This window comes from Chiloscyllium punctatum, chromosome 36 (assembly GCF_047496795.1).
Source record: "Chiloscyllium punctatum isolate Juve2018m chromosome 36, sChiPun1.3, whole genome shotgun sequence".
Taxonomy (NCBI): Eukaryota; Metazoa; Chordata; class Chondrichthyes; order Orectolobiformes; family Hemiscylliidae; genus Chiloscyllium; species Chiloscyllium punctatum.
In genome coordinates this window covers 66610000-66625226 of record NC_092774.1, presented here as the reverse complement: position 1 = coordinate 66625226, position 15227 = coordinate 66610000, and the positions used below count along the sequence as shown (strand labels likewise).

General features: G+C 45.3%; 1 protein-coding gene and 1 long non-coding RNA gene across 2 annotated transcripts in view; one reads left to right on the top strand and one right to left on the bottom strand.

The window, feature by feature from the left end:
- LOC140460614 (uncharacterized) overlaps positions 1-15227 on the bottom strand; it is a 333883-nt gene that overhangs the window by 23597 nt on the left and 295059 nt on the right. The window lies entirely within an intron of this gene.
- Positions 1964-14495, top strand: LOC140460618 (uncharacterized). The gene is made up of 3 exons (XR_011954239.1): positions 1964-2173; positions 4022-4226; positions 13879-14495. It is a non-coding gene; the product is annotated as an uncharacterized lncRNA (long non-coding RNA).

Genomic DNA, 15227 nt, shown 5'->3' with positions numbered 1-15227 from the left:
GGGGGTGAGAGATCAGGTACTTTTTTAAAGAGGCTGGGACTTTTTTCGCTGGAGTGAAGGAGGCTGAGGGGTGACCTCATTGAGATTTCTAATATCATGAGGAGTGCAGGGATGGTGAATAGTAAAGGGTTCTTCCTTAGCATAAAACTAGGGGGTTTTAAAATGTGCTCAAGGCTAGGGGACATATTTCTTTAAGGTGAGAGGAGAGAGATTTAAAAGGAACCTGATGGGCAATGGTTTGACAGAGGGTGGTTTGCACGTGGAATGAACTTGCTGAGGAACTGGTAGATGCAGGTACAGTTGCAATGTTTAAAGACCTTTGGGTGACTACATGAATGGAAAGGTTTAGAGGGATATGGGCCAAATGCAGGCAAGTGGGACTAGTTTAGGTTCGGAATCTTGCTCGGCATGGATGAGTTGTTTCTGTGTTGTATACCTCTATGAACCAGAAGTGATCTTATTGAAACCAGTAGAATTCTGAAAGGGGCTTGACCGGATAGATACAGATAAAATGCTCCTTTGGGGGGGCGGGGTTGTGGAAATCATAGAATCTCGAAAATGTGGAAGTACGCCACTCAGCCCATCTATTCCACACTGGCCCTCTGAAGAACATCCCACCCATACCCACCCCCTTACTCCATATTTCCCATGGACCATCCACCCTAATTTGCACATCCCTGGGCACTATAGGTAATTTAGCACAGCCAATCCACCCTAATGTGCACCCTAATCTATAAATTACCTTCTCGAGTGTAATTTAATTGCAGAGATTTTCTAAGAAAAATGTCAGTTTGACTCAACATTGGGACCCAGACAGAATTCACACCTGTTATTAGAAAAACTCTGCATTTAAATGACATTCTTGAGAAGGTAATTAAAAATAAGTTCAGGGATTAACATATCAAAGAGCAGAAACCCATTCTAAAAGATGGAAGATTTAATCTAAAATTGTTTAATGTATCACATCTCCATGACACTTGACTCTTTTACTACAAATTCCGGGATCACGACCTAATTCTACACAACCACCTGATGAAGGAGCAGCGCTCCGAAAGCCAGTGGTTCCAAATAAACCTGTTGGATTCCAATCTGGTGTTGTGTGATTTTTAACTTTGTCCATGGGAAACTCATGAATTGCGGGACTGGTAACAGTTGTTATTTTGTGATCCATTCCAAGTGAAAATTATCCTCTGCGCAGACACGGGTGAGCAGTCTGTTTTTGTGCATTGTGCGGGATCAGGCTCGCAGCTTTTAATTCCTTATGTTCAGCAGCTGAAGCAAACTGTAGATCAGCAATCGTATTCTAAGAGTGGTACTTCCAGCCCTGGTTAATTCCATTGGGTCCACAGAGAGAGGGGGAGAGGATGTCACATCTAAAGTTCATACAGAATAGTTGTTTCGGTTGTTCAGTCAGTTGAGTTGGTTCTGCACTCAGATGAGACTGGATATTCCTTTTTAATGGATCATAATTGAAACAACAATGGAACACCTTAAATTCAAGCAATTTTGATGGGCAAATCGAACCTTTAATAACGTTGGGTGACCCAAATTAGACATTTTTATTGATAGCTCCATAATCATATTCCTGCTGGATTTTTTTTCTGGGCAAACAATTTCAGATGGGAGAAATTCTGTATCCTGGGAAGGCAGTGAAATAAAAAAAAACGGTTGTTCAAAGCATTTTAACTGTGGACCCACGAGCTCTTGTCCATTAAATCTCTTTATTTGCAGAAATAGCCCGTGAAAATGTCCATGTCCCTTTAAAATGCAGATTTCCCCCTTTAGGTATGACGACGTTTCGTTATTACGTAGAAATATCTGTTTAAATTGAGCCGTGAGCTTTCCCAATGTAGACAGGGCTCCTCGAAACGTGGCAGTGTCCTCCCCTGCAGCTGCAGAGCGAAACAGGAGAGTTTGTTTTTGTGAATGAGCAGTTGTAGCGCGAGGTGGCTGTTACTTGGTGACGGTGAGGCTCCCCCGGCCCCGCCCATCCCCCTGAGCTGACGTCACGCGGGGGTGAAGGCGGTTGGGAGGAGAAGTCGCTCGAGCGGGGAAGGGGCGGCCGTTAGGAAAATGGCGCCGTGTGGCCCCGGGGCAGACACCCGTCACTGGGCACCGCCGTCTTCCTGGTGCAGCTGCTGTGTCACGGCCACACCGCCCGCCTGTACAGCAGGTAGGAGCCGGTGACCTTTCTGGAGGTGGATGGGGTTAAGGGCCTGTTTGGGAACCCGTCGGCCGCCTGGGTGGTGGAGTTCTACTGGTCGTGGGGCGGCCCCTGTGTCAACTCTGGGGCCACCTGGAAGGTACTGGGCCCGGGAGGTGAAAGGTGAGGCAGGTTGGGGGGGGGAATGGAGGGGAAGGAATGTGGGGCCTGTCCTGTCATAGTCACATTTTACACTCACTTTACATCTGATTTTACTGGGGCTTGTGATTTTTACCCTTTTTTTAATCCTTGTGCTGTTTATCCTCACTTTTTAAAAAATCCTTCTGCTGTTTACTCTTGCTATTACTTGTACAATTCCCTCGGGTAGTGTGGAGATACTAGTGAAGGAGATTATGCACCAGCATGTCTATGTTATTCAGTCATTGAAGGGGCAGGACCTGTTGAGAATGGTTAGTAAAGCATGTGGTGTACGTAGCCTTGTTAACAAGGACATACAGTAGCTTGTAATTTGTCAAAGTATGCTTCTCATAGTACAGACCCTTTGGTCCAACCTGTCCATGCTGACCAGATATCCAAAATTAGTGTTGACAGTGTAGTGCTGGAAAAACACAGCAGCTTAGGCAGCATCCAAGGAACAGGAGAATCGATGTTTCGGGCATAAACCCTTCATCAGGCGGGCGTATGCCCGAAAGGAATCAAAAGATTCCTAATGAAGTGCTTATGCCAGAAACGTCGATTCTCCTGTTCCTCGGGTGCTGCCTGACCTGCTGTGCTTTTACAGCACTACACTCTCTCTCCTCTGATCTCCAGCATCTGCAGTCCTCACTTTCTCCGAGTTGATTTCAACATTACTGCGAAGACTCTTCCATGGATGCCTACCTGGAAGAAGTTCTCCTCCTCTGTCTACAAAGATCTGAGAGTCCCTCTCTCACTGTACCCCCCAAGTCCTCTCCTCTGCCCAGAATTTCTTCAGCCATGTCCTCAAGCAATTTGACTACCACAGCCATATCTCCTTTCTCATTGCTTGGCTACGGAGCCATCTGATCCCACATGGACTCCGGACCACATTCAGACCAACCCAGTTTGGACCTGAACAGGATATCCAGTACACACTACAAATCCGAAACCTTCAACAACGATTTTCTTTCTGGATCCTCCACTCCACACTATCAGCCATCTACTTTACCTGCAGTCAGTCCTGCCCAAGCTCAGAGCCTCACTTTTCCCAGAACTGCAACCCAGATTCTACATCCTCAGAAAAGATTCCTGTTGAAGGACTTATGCCCAAAATGTTAATTCTCCTGCTCCTCGGATGCTGCCTGACCTGCTGTGCTTTTCCAACACTCTAAACTCTGATCTCCAGCATCTGCAGTCCTCACTTTCTCTGAGCTATCCTAAATTAATCTAGTCCCATTTGCCAGCACTTGGCTCATATCCCTCTAAACTCTTCCTCTTCATATACCCATCCAGATACCTTTTAAATGTTGTAATTGAACCAGCCTCCACCACTTCCTCTGGCAGCTCCTTCCATACACGCACCACACTCTGCATGAAAATGTTGCCCCTTAGGTGCCTTTTATATCTTTCTGCTCTTAACCTAAACCTATGCCCTCTAGTTCTGAACTTTACCACTACACTGGGGAAAACACAAAGAGATTGAGCAGCCAGACAAAATGCCAAAACAATAAAATGTCAAGCCATGTGGGAAAAAAAAATTGTGGCTCTACCCTTTTTTCTCCTCTCGGTATTTGGACACTTAAAATCTGTCAGTAACACTAGTATCACCACAGAGCATATTGCAGGGCGCGTGTTCAGTGGTGTCACCAAAACATTGGGCATGTTCCTTGATGTCGGCAGAAAAGGCGCAAGATCTTCTTTTGATGGACCGATAAGGAGCACTGGAGAACCTGAAGGTGACTTGTCCTCTTGCCAATCAGAGCTCCCCTACTGTCTGAAAGCAGAAGCTGGACCATGACCTTCTGGAGCTGCTGCTGTGCCACTCTCTCAGAATGAAGATTGCGCTTCAGCCCAGACCGCAACTTCCTTCCTCTGTCTAACATCTGTGAGTACAACACTCTTTTCTCACCCCTTTTTCTATTTATTTTTCATTCTGGGGTGTAATTGTTGACTTGCAGCAACCGAAAGGAAAGGGAACAAATCCCAGGGAGGGGGCAGACTCGGGGAAACGTTGGTCCAGATCTGTGTCTCAATTGGCAAAATAGACCGGCAGGAGGGTGGAAGAATGTAGCAAGCCAGGCAGCATCAGGAGGTGGAGAAGTCGACGTTTCAGGTGTAACCCTTGTTCCAGCCTGGGGTTGGGTGTAGGGGAAGATGCAGAACAAGGGTGTGCTGGGGCAGGGTGGTGAAGTGGAGATAGCTAGAGACAGGTAGAGGGTACAACCTGGTTGATAAGTGGGTGGAAGGAATCTGGTTGGTGGCAAGGAAGAGTGGAATGGGAGGGACTGGGAAGTGAGTCGGTGATGGAAAGGGGGGTTATTTGAAATTGGAAAACGCAGTGTTGAGGCCTCCGGGCTGTTGGCTGCCCAGGTGGAAGATGAGGTTTTGTTCCTTTAATTTACGGTTTGGTTCATTGTGGAAATGCAGGAGACCTAAGGTGATTATGTCAGAAAGGGAGTGGGAAGGGGAATTAAAATGGGTGGTGACTGGGAGGTTCATTCAGACTCTGCGGCTTCAGCTGTGGACCATTCCCCAAGTTTACGTTTGGTCTCCCTGATGTAGAGAAGACCATAATTGGCAAACACATGGCAAATACAGTACCGCAATTTGAAGTTATTGCCTTTGCTGTAAAAAAAAACAAAGGACGTGCATTGTTTAAATGGTGATATATTGGGATGTGGAGAAGGTGAGGTCTGCAGATACTGGAGATCAGAGTTGAAAAGTGTGGTGCTGGAAAAGCACAGCAGGTCAGGCAGCATCCGAGGAGTAAGACAGTCCATGTTTTGGGCATAAGCCCTTCATCAGGAATGATGTATGGATGTACAAAGGGGGCTCAGTGTCTAGTAAACCCCAGTTGTCAGACAGGTGCAGCAAGCAATGAGCAAAGCAAGTGGTATATTAGCAAGAGGAATTGAGTTCAGAATTGGGGATGTCTTCCTGCAGTTAGGGGCTCATTGAATATATTCAAGGCTAGGTTCACCTGATCTTTGAACAACAAAAAAGTGGATGTTTATGGGGGAAAGCAGAAAATGGTTTTAAGATCAGTACAGAACAGTTAGAGTCATACAACACAGAAACAGACCCTTCAGTCCAAGTACTCCATGCTGACGATGTACTGAAACTAAACTAGCCTCACCTAGATTGGCCCATATCCCTCAAACCTTTCCTATTCATGTACTTATCCAAATGCCTTTTAAGCGTTGTAACTGTACCTGCATCCACCACTTCCTCTGGACATTCATTCTACACAAACCACTCTTTTTAAAAAAAAAATCATGCCCCTCATGACTTTTTAAACCTTTGTCCTCTCACCTTCAAAATTCGCTCTCTAATCTTGAAACCCCCATCCAAGGGAAAGGACCCCTGCCTTTCATCTCATCTGTCCCCTTCATGATTTTGTAAACCTCAATAAGGTCACTTCTCAATCTCCTGTGGTCTAGTGAAAATGAGTGTGGTGCTGGAAAAATACAGAGAGGCAACATCCGAGCAGCAGGAAAATCTAAGTTTTGGGCATAAGCTCTGATGAAGGGCATATCCCGAACCGTCGATTTTCCTGCTTTTCAGATGCTGCCTGACGTGTGCTTTTCTAGCACCGCACTCTGGACTCTGATCTCCAGCATCTGAAGCCCTCACTTACTTCCAGTGAAAACATCTCAGCCTATCCACCGAGATGGAGGTAGATTCATATACTGTTATGATCTATTCAATGCTGGTCCAAGCTCGAAAGACCAAATGGCCTACTCCTGCTCCCAATTCTGACACTGTGTCCAGGACATCAACAGACCATAAGACATAGGAGCAGAAATAATGTTATTCTGCCCATCAGCTCTGCTCCATCATTTAATCATGGCTGATGAGTTTCTCAAACTCATTCTTCCACTTTCTCCCTGTAACGCTGAAGCCCCTTGATACTCAAGAACCGATCTGTCTCCGTCTTAAATTTTCTCAGTGACTTGTCCTCCACAGCCTTCTGTGGCAATGAATTCCATAGATTCACTGCTCTCTGGCTGATGAAGTTTCTCCTTGCCTCTATTCTGAAAGGTTTTCCCTTTACTCAAAGGCTGTGCTATCGAGTCCTAGTCTCTCCTATCAGTGGAAACATCTTCCCAATGTTCACTCTGGCCAGGCTGTTCAGTATTCTGTATGTTTCAATTAGATCCCCCTGAGTGTGGACCTGTTCATCGGAATGATCCAGACCCTTCAGAATGAGGTTCAGCAAAGTAAAAATGGAGGGAGAGTGTGTGGGATGGAGATTTTCAGCTTTTCAGGAATAAGAGAGGAAAGAGAGTTCACTATGAATTATAATTTATCAGATAGGCCAATGGGCCAAGGAATGGTAGATGGAGTTTAATTTAGAGAAATGTGAGGTGTTGCATTTTGGAAAGGCATTTTGAAGACAAAGACAGGGGAATATATTACAGGGAACAAAGAAATGGCAGAAGAATTAAATGGGTACTTCAGGTCGGTGTTCACTGGGGAAGACACACGCAATCTCCCTGAGGTAACAGTGGCTGAAGGACCTGAACTTAAGGGAATTTATATTTGCCAGGAATTGGTGTTGGAGAGACGGTTAGGTCCGAAGGTTGATAAGTCTCCGGGGCCTGATGGTCTACATCCCAGGGTACTGAAGGAGGTGGCTCGGGGAATCGTGGATGTGTTGGTGATTGTTTTCCAGAGTTCGATAGATTCAGGATCAGCTCCTGAGGATTGAAGGGTGGCTAATGTTATTCCACTTTAAGAAAGGCGGGAGAGAGAAAGCAGGAAATTATAGACCAGTTAGTCTGACCTCAGTGGTGGGAAAGATGCTGGAGTCTATTATAAAGGATGAAATTACTGCACATCTGGATAGTAGTAACAGGATAGGACAGAGTCATAATGGATTTATGAAGGGGAAGTCATGCTTGACTAAACTTCTGGAATTTTTTGAGGATGTAACTCTGAAGATGGAGGAGGGCGATCCAATAGATGTCGTGTACCTGGACTTTCAGAAAGCTTTTGATAAAGTCCCGCAGAGGAGGTTAGTGAGTAAAATTAGGGCGCATGGTATTGGGAGCAAAGTACTAGATTGGATTGAAAATTGGTTGGCTGATAGGAAACAAAGGGTAGTGATAAACTGCTCCATTTCGGAATGGCAGGCAGTGACCAGTGGGGTACCGCAGGGATCCATGCTGGGACCGCAGCTTTTTATAATATATGGTAATGATATAGAAGATGGTATCAGCAATAACATTAGCAAATTTGTTGATGATACAAAGCTGGGTGGCAGGGTGAAATGTGATGAGGATGTTAGGAGATTACAGGGTGACCTGGACAAGTTAGGTGAGTGGGCAGATGCATGGCAGATGCAGTTTAATGTGGATAAATGTATGGTTATCCATTTTGGTGGCAAGAACAGGAAGGCAGATTACTACCTCAATGGAATTAATTTAGGTAAAGGGGCAGTGCAGAGAGATTTGGGTGTTCTTGCACACCAGTCAATGAAGGCAAGCATGCAGGTACAGCAGGTAGTGAAGAAGGCTAATAGCATGCTGGCCTTCATAACAAGAGGAATTGAGTATAGAAGCAAAGAGGTGCTTCTGCAGCTGTACAGGGCCCTGGTGAGACCACACCTGGAGTACTGTGTGCAGTTCTGGTCTCCAAATTTGAGGAAAGACATTCTGGCTATTGAGGGAGTGCAGCGTAGGTTCACGAGGTCAATTCCTGGAATGGCGGGATTACCTCACACTGAAAGACTGAATCGACTGGGCTTGTATACCCTTGAATTTAGAAGACTAAGAGGGGATCTGATTGAGACGTATAAGATTATGAAAGGATTGGACACTCTGGCAGCAGGAAACATGTTTCCGCTGATGGCTGAGTGCTGAACCAGAGGACACAGCTTAAAAATACAGGGTAGACCATTTAGGACAGAGATGAAGAGAAACCTCTTCACCCAGAGAGTGGTGGCTGTGTGGAATGCTCTGCCCCAGAGGGCAGTGGAGGCCCAGTCTCTGGATTCATTTAAGAAAGAATTGGATAGAGCTCTCAAAGATAGTGGAATCAAGGGTTATGGAGATAAGGCAGGAAGAGGATACTGATTAGGAATGATCAGCCATGATCATATTGAATGGCGGTGCAGGCTCGAAGGGCTGAGTGGCCTACTCCTGCACCTATTGTCTAAGGCAAATTGGGACAGGACTTATACACTAAATGGTCAGGTCCTGGGGAGTGTTCCTGAACCAAGAGACAGGGAGTGTAGGTTCCTTTCCTTGAAAGTGGAATCACAAGTAGAGATGGTAATGAAGAAAGTGTTTGCTTTCCTTTTATTGGTCAGTGAATTGAGTATAGGAGTCGGGAGGTATGCAGATGTACCTACTCGAGAAGATGCAAACCTTGACTTACTCTTGGGAAATAAGACAGGTCAGGTGACTGGGGTGTCAGTGGGAGACCACTTTGGAACCAGTGACCATAATTCTATTAGATTTAAAATAATAATGGAAAAGGATTGACCAGATTGTAAATTGGAGAAAGGCCAATTGTGACGGTATTAGGCAAGAACTTTTGAAAGCTGATTGGAGACAGATGTTCGCAGGTAAAAGGACGGCTGGAAAATGGGAAGCCTTCAGAAATGAGATGATGAGAATCCAGAGAGAGTATATTCCTGTTAGGGTGAAAGGAAGGGCTGGTAGGTATAAGGAATGCTGGATGATGAAAGAAATTGAGGGATTGGTTAAGAAAAAGGAAGCATATGTTGTATATAGTGAATCCTTAGAGTATAAAGGAAGTAGAAGTATACTTACGAGGGAAATCAGGAGGGCAAAAAGTGGACATGAGATAGCTTTGGCAAGTAGAATTAAGGAGAGTATTTACTGTGGAAAAGGATATGGAAGATATATATTATAGGGAAATAGATGGTGACATCTTGTAAAATGTCCCTATTACAGAGGAGGAAATGCTGCATCTCTTGAAACCACCTAAAAGTGGATAAATTCCCAGGACCTGATCAGGTGTACCCTAGAACTCTGTTGGAAGCTAGAGAAGTGATTGCTGGGCCTCTTGCTGCGATATTTGTATCATTGATAGTCAATAGGAGAGGTGCCGGAAGACTGGAGGTTGGCTAACGTGTTGCCACTGTTTAAGAAGGGTGGTAAGGACAAGCCAACAAACTAGAGACCAGTGAGCCTAACATCAGTGGTGGGCAAGTTGTTGGAGGGAATCCTGAGGGACAGGATGAACATGTATTTGGAAAGGCAACGACTGATTAGGGATAGTCAGATGGAGTTTTTTGAGGAAATAACAAAGAGGATTGATGAGGGAAGAGTGGTAGATGTGTTGTATATGGAATTCAGTAAGGCGTTCGACAAGGTTGCCCATGGGAGACTGATTAGCAAGGTTAGATCTCACGGAATACAGGGAGAACTAGCCATTTGGATACAGAACTGGCTCAAAAGGTAGAAGACGGAGGGTGGTGGTGGAGGATTGTTTTTCAGACTGGAGGCTTGTGACCAGTGGAGTGTCACAAGGATCAGTGCTGGGTCCTCTACTTTTTGTCATTTACATAAATGATTTTGGATGTAAGCATAAGAGGAACAGTGAGTAAGTTTGCAGATGACACCAAAATTGGAGGTGTAGTGGACAGTGAAGAGGGTTACCTCAGATTTCAACAGGATCTTGACCAGATGGGCCAATGGGCTGAGAAGTGGCAGATGTAGTTTAATTCAGATAAAAGTGAGGTGCTGCATTTTGGGAAAGCAAATCTTAGCAGGACTTATACACTTCATGGTAAGGATCAACTAGGCAAAAATGTGGACTGCAGATGCTGGAAACCAGAGTTTCGATCAGAGTGGTGCTGGAAAAGCACAGCAAATCAGGCTGCATCTGAGGAGCAGGAAAATCGATGTTTCAGACAAAAGCCCTTCGTCAGGAATAAAGCTCTCTTCCTGATGAAGAGCTTTTGCCCGAAACGTTGATTTTTCCTGTTCCTCAGATGCTACCTGACCTGCTGTGCTTTTCCAGTGCCACTCTGATCTAAACACTTAATGGTAAGGTCCTAGGGAGTGTTGCTGAACAAAGAGACCTCGGAGTGCAGGTTCATAGCTCCTTGAAAGTGGAGTTGCAGGTAGATAGGATAGTGAAGAAGGCGTTTGGTAGCCTTTCCTTTATTGGTCAGAGTATTGAGTACAGGAGGTGGGAGGTCATGTTGCGGTTGTACAGGACATTGGTTGGAATATTGTGTGCAGTTCTGGTCTCCTTCCTATCAGGACGATGTTGTGAAACTTGAAAGGGTTCAAAAAAGATTTACAAGCATGTTGCCAGAGTTTGAGCTATGGGAGAGGCTGAACAGGCTGGGGCTGTTTTCCCTGGAGAATTGGAGGTTGACGGGTGACGTTAGAGGTTTACAAAATTATGAGCGGCATGGATAGGGTAAATAGACTAAGTCTTTTCCCTGGTGTCGGGGAGTCCAAAACGAGAGGGCATTCCTTTTGGGTGAGAGGGGAAAGATATAAAAGAGACCTAAGGGGCAACCTTTTCACGCAGAGGGTGGTCCGTGTTTGGAATGAACTGCCAGAGGAAGTGGTGGAGGCTGATATAATTGTAACATTTAAAAGGCATTTGGATGAATAGGAAGGGTTTGGAGGGATATGGGCTGGGTGCTGGTAGGTGGGACTCGATTGTGTTGGGATATCTGGACGGGTTGGACTGAAGGGTCTGTTTCCATGCTGTACATCTCTATGACTCTTATGATAATTGGTAAACAAGTTAAGTCATAAAGGTTAGGTCATCTTTATCTTGAGATACAAAGGACTTGCAGCTTACAGAGTGTGGTTAGTACTTTCTCATTGGTCTACTTCTGCATGCTAGTGGTTTTAGTCGTTAGTTGTTTATACAGCTATAGACACGAGCAGCAGCTCGTCACGTAGCAATGCAGAAGCCATCTTGTGCAGCTCCTTCAGCCATTTTATCCTACCTTCCAGAGGCCCCATATCCTCACACTCTCCCTCCATTCTCACTTTGTTGAACCTAATCCCTGCTGGACCTCATCCTGAAGGGTCTGGTTCTTGCTGATTAACAGGTGTCACAAAGGTAGTACCATTCTTTCCTAAAAGATGTCCCTTGACTCAAGGAGACGGTGTCTTTGACTTTTTTCCCAGAGGGGTAATAAACTGGGTCAATCTCATATCAGTCTGGTTTGGTACAGAGACGAAAAGGATTTTAAGAGGCCTTTTGTTTATATGTAAACTGATGAGATTTCAGGCCAACGTGGTCATATTTTAGAAGTTACCTGTATAAAAAGGGGGGCATAGTCAGCTCTGGAACTGGTTGGAAGTTCAACAGGGAGCTTTTCTTTTCTGCCTCTCAACTCCAATCTGTAGGCATGTGTTCTATTTTTACTGGTTTTCAAATTGAGTTTGCTTATTGGGACTGTTGTTTATATTCGAACAGCATAATTAAGTCTAGTTGGATAGGTTGAGTTCTGTAGGGGTTCTTTATTCTGATCTTTGTGTTTAATTGTGTAAGTTTGTGAATAATTATTGTCTATTTTAAAATCTAGTAATCAACCAAGCTAACTTCAGTTGATTTTTACTGTACACTTAGCGAAACAAATTTCAAAGCTATGGTGTGGGGCTGGCTACTTAAGAATGTTTTGCATGGTCCGGTTTAGTCCATAACACAGGCGCCCACACAGGGGTGATCTAATTGAAACATACCGAACACTGAACGGCCTGGGCAGAGTGGACATTGGGAAGATGTTTCCACTGACAGAAGAGACTAGAAACCGAGGCTACAGCCTTCGAGTAAAGGGAAGACCTTTTAGAACAGAGACAAGGAGGAACCTTTCAATCAGAGAGTGGCGAATCTATTGAATTCATTGCCACAGAAGGCTGTGCAGGCTAGGTCACTGAGGATATTTAAGACTGAGATAGATAGGCTCTTGAGTATCAAGGGGATCGAGAGTTACGGGGAGAAAGTGGGAGAATGGAATTGAGAAACTTATCAGCCATGATTGAATGGTATGAAGATACCTGATGGGCTGAATAGCCTAATTTTGTGCTCCAATATTTTATGGTCTCTTGCTGTCCTTAGACTCATGAGGGTGAGAATTGGGAGCAGAAGTAGGGCATGTGGTCTTTCGGGCCTGCACCAGCATTGAACAGATCATAACTGGATATGAATATATCTACATCTAGGTGGATATGCTGGGACATTTTTCACTGCAGCACAAGAAATTGAGAGGTGACCTTAGTTTATAAAGTCAAGAAGGGGGTATTGATGAGGTGCATGGCAGATGCTGTTTCCTTCGGGTGGGGGTTTCAAGATTAGGGAGTACATTTTTAAGGTGAGGAGAAAGATTTTAAAAAAAGACATGAAGAACACCTTTTTTCTTTTGGTTTACGTGTGGAATCGCCCTTTTTCAATGTCCTGAGGAAATGGTGGATGCAGGAACTGTCAACATTTAAAAGATATTTGGATAAGTACATTCACAGGAAAGGTTTGGAGGGATATAGGTCAAACTAGATGGGACTAGTTTAGTTTGTGAATGTAGTCAGCGTCAACTAGTTGGACTGAAGGGTCTGTTTCTGTTCTGTATTACTTTGTAACTATTCTGTACTGGTCTTAAAAACTTTTTTTTTAAACTTTCCCCCATCACCATCCACTTTTCAAAAATCAGATGAACTCAGCCTTGAATATATTCAATGACCCTTCACAACTGCAGGAAGACATCCCCACTTCTGAACTCAACTCCTTGCTAATATATCACTTGCCTTGCTGATTGCTTGTTTCACCTATCTGACAATTGGCATTGACTAGTGTAGAAGGACGCTGAGCTGAAAATATGTTGCTGGAAAAGCGCAGCAGGTCAGGCAGCATCCAAGGAGCAGGAGAATCGCCGTTTCGGGCATGAGCCCTTCTTCAGGAATGAGGAGAGTGTGCCAAGCAGGCCAAGATAAAAGGTAAAGAGGAGGACTTGGGAGAGGGGCATTGGAAATGCGATAGGTGGAAGGAGGTTAAGGTGAGGTGATAGGCCGGGGTGGGGGTGAAGAGGTCAGGAAGAAGATTGCAGCTTAGGAAGGTGGTGCTGAGTTCGAGGTTTGGGACTGAGACAAGGTGGGGGGAGGGGAAATGAGGAAACTGGAGAAATCTGCGTTCATCCCTTGTGGTTGGAGAGTTCCTAGGCAGAAGATGAGGCACTTTTCCTCCAGCTGTCATGTTGCTATGGTCTGGTGATGGAGGAGTCCAAGGACCTGCATGTCCTTGGTGGAGTGGGAGGGGGAGTTGAAGTGTTGAGCCACAGGGTGGTTGGTCCGGGTGTCCCAGAGGTGTTCTCTGAAACGTAGGCGGCCTGTAGAAGGCCTTTTGTACATCCACACATCATTCCTGATGAAGGGCTCATGTCTGAAATGTTGACTCTCCTGGTCCTCGAATGCTGTCTGACCTGCTGTGCTTTTCCAGCGCCTCACTGACTCTTAATCTCTAGCGTCTGTAGTCCTCACTTCCTTTACATCCCAAAGTGTCACTTTTAACAATGCAACTCCTTTCTGCTTTTTATTCCACAGTAAAGGCTATATTATCACATTGTGGTAATGCAATTGCCATGTGTTTGCCAACTGAGAACAGACCTGGACCAACGTTTCCGTAGTCCGTCCCCTCCCTGGATTCATTCCCTTTCCTTTCACTTGCTGTAAGTCAACAATTGAAGCCCAGAATGCAAAACAAGAAACGGAAAAGAGAGTGCTGTACCTCACAGATGTTGGACAGAGGAATGAAGTTGCAGTCTGGGGTGAAGCTCAACCATCGTTCAGGGAGAGAGTAGCAGCTTCCAAAGCTCATTGTCCAACTTCTGCATTCAGAGAATGGGGGAGCTCTGAATGGCAGGAGGTCCAGTCTCTTTCCGGTCCTCCAGGGCTCTCTATTGGTCCATCAAAAGAAGGTCGCAAACCATTTTTGCGGAAATCCAGGAGTATGCACAGATTTTTGCTGACACCGAAGAGCATAAGCAGTCCGTTGCTGACTCTGTCACTCTTGTTCTACAAAGTTGGAACCTATATCATAAGACTAGGAATACGCCATTCACCCATTACAGCCTGTACTCAACAGTGGCCCAACTGCGTATATTTCAAGGCAGGTTCAGAAAGGTGCCTGCAGCTTTTTAATAAAATTGAAGATGCTTTAATGATGTTTCTGAAGATATCATTTTAGCTATTCTTCATTTTAAAGACCAGCCATTTCTCATACACCCCCATCTCTCCTATAGACTCATCAACATCCATTCTCTCTCTCTCTCTCTCTTCTTAGAAAGTCTTGATACAGCAATCAAAGGAGTCTTGAGGCATAAGAAAGAACTGGGGGGGAAAAAGGGAAAGAGAATGGCTGGGGGTCGAGAGAGAGAAAATGGACAGGGGTTGGGGGGACAGGGAGAGAATGGACAGCGGGCAGTGACACCACAAACCCCACCTTTCCCAGGACCACAGCAGTCACTTCTCAATCTACATGTGGCCATGGCAGCAGAATCATATAATCCCTGCAGGCCATTTGGCCCATCTAATTCACACCAAACTTCCAAACAGCATCCCACCAGACCAACTCACCTACCATATAGCTCTGCAGCTCCCCCTGGCTTACCCACCCTAAACTGCAGATTATTGGACTGTTGGTTGAAACCACAGCACCTCGAGGTAAACCATGCACAAAGTCCACACAGGCAGTCCCCAGAGGCTGGAATCAAACCCAGGTCCCTGGTGCAGAGAGGAAGCAGCACTAGCCACAGAGTCATTGTGCTGCCCATAGCTTTGGGGTTCTGCTTTATCTTTGTAGCTTCTGACTGGATGTCTTTTCCTGACATTGTTGGACCACACTCACTGCAGCCTCCCTTTCCCACTTCTCCAGCCCTGAGCATGTTGGTTCC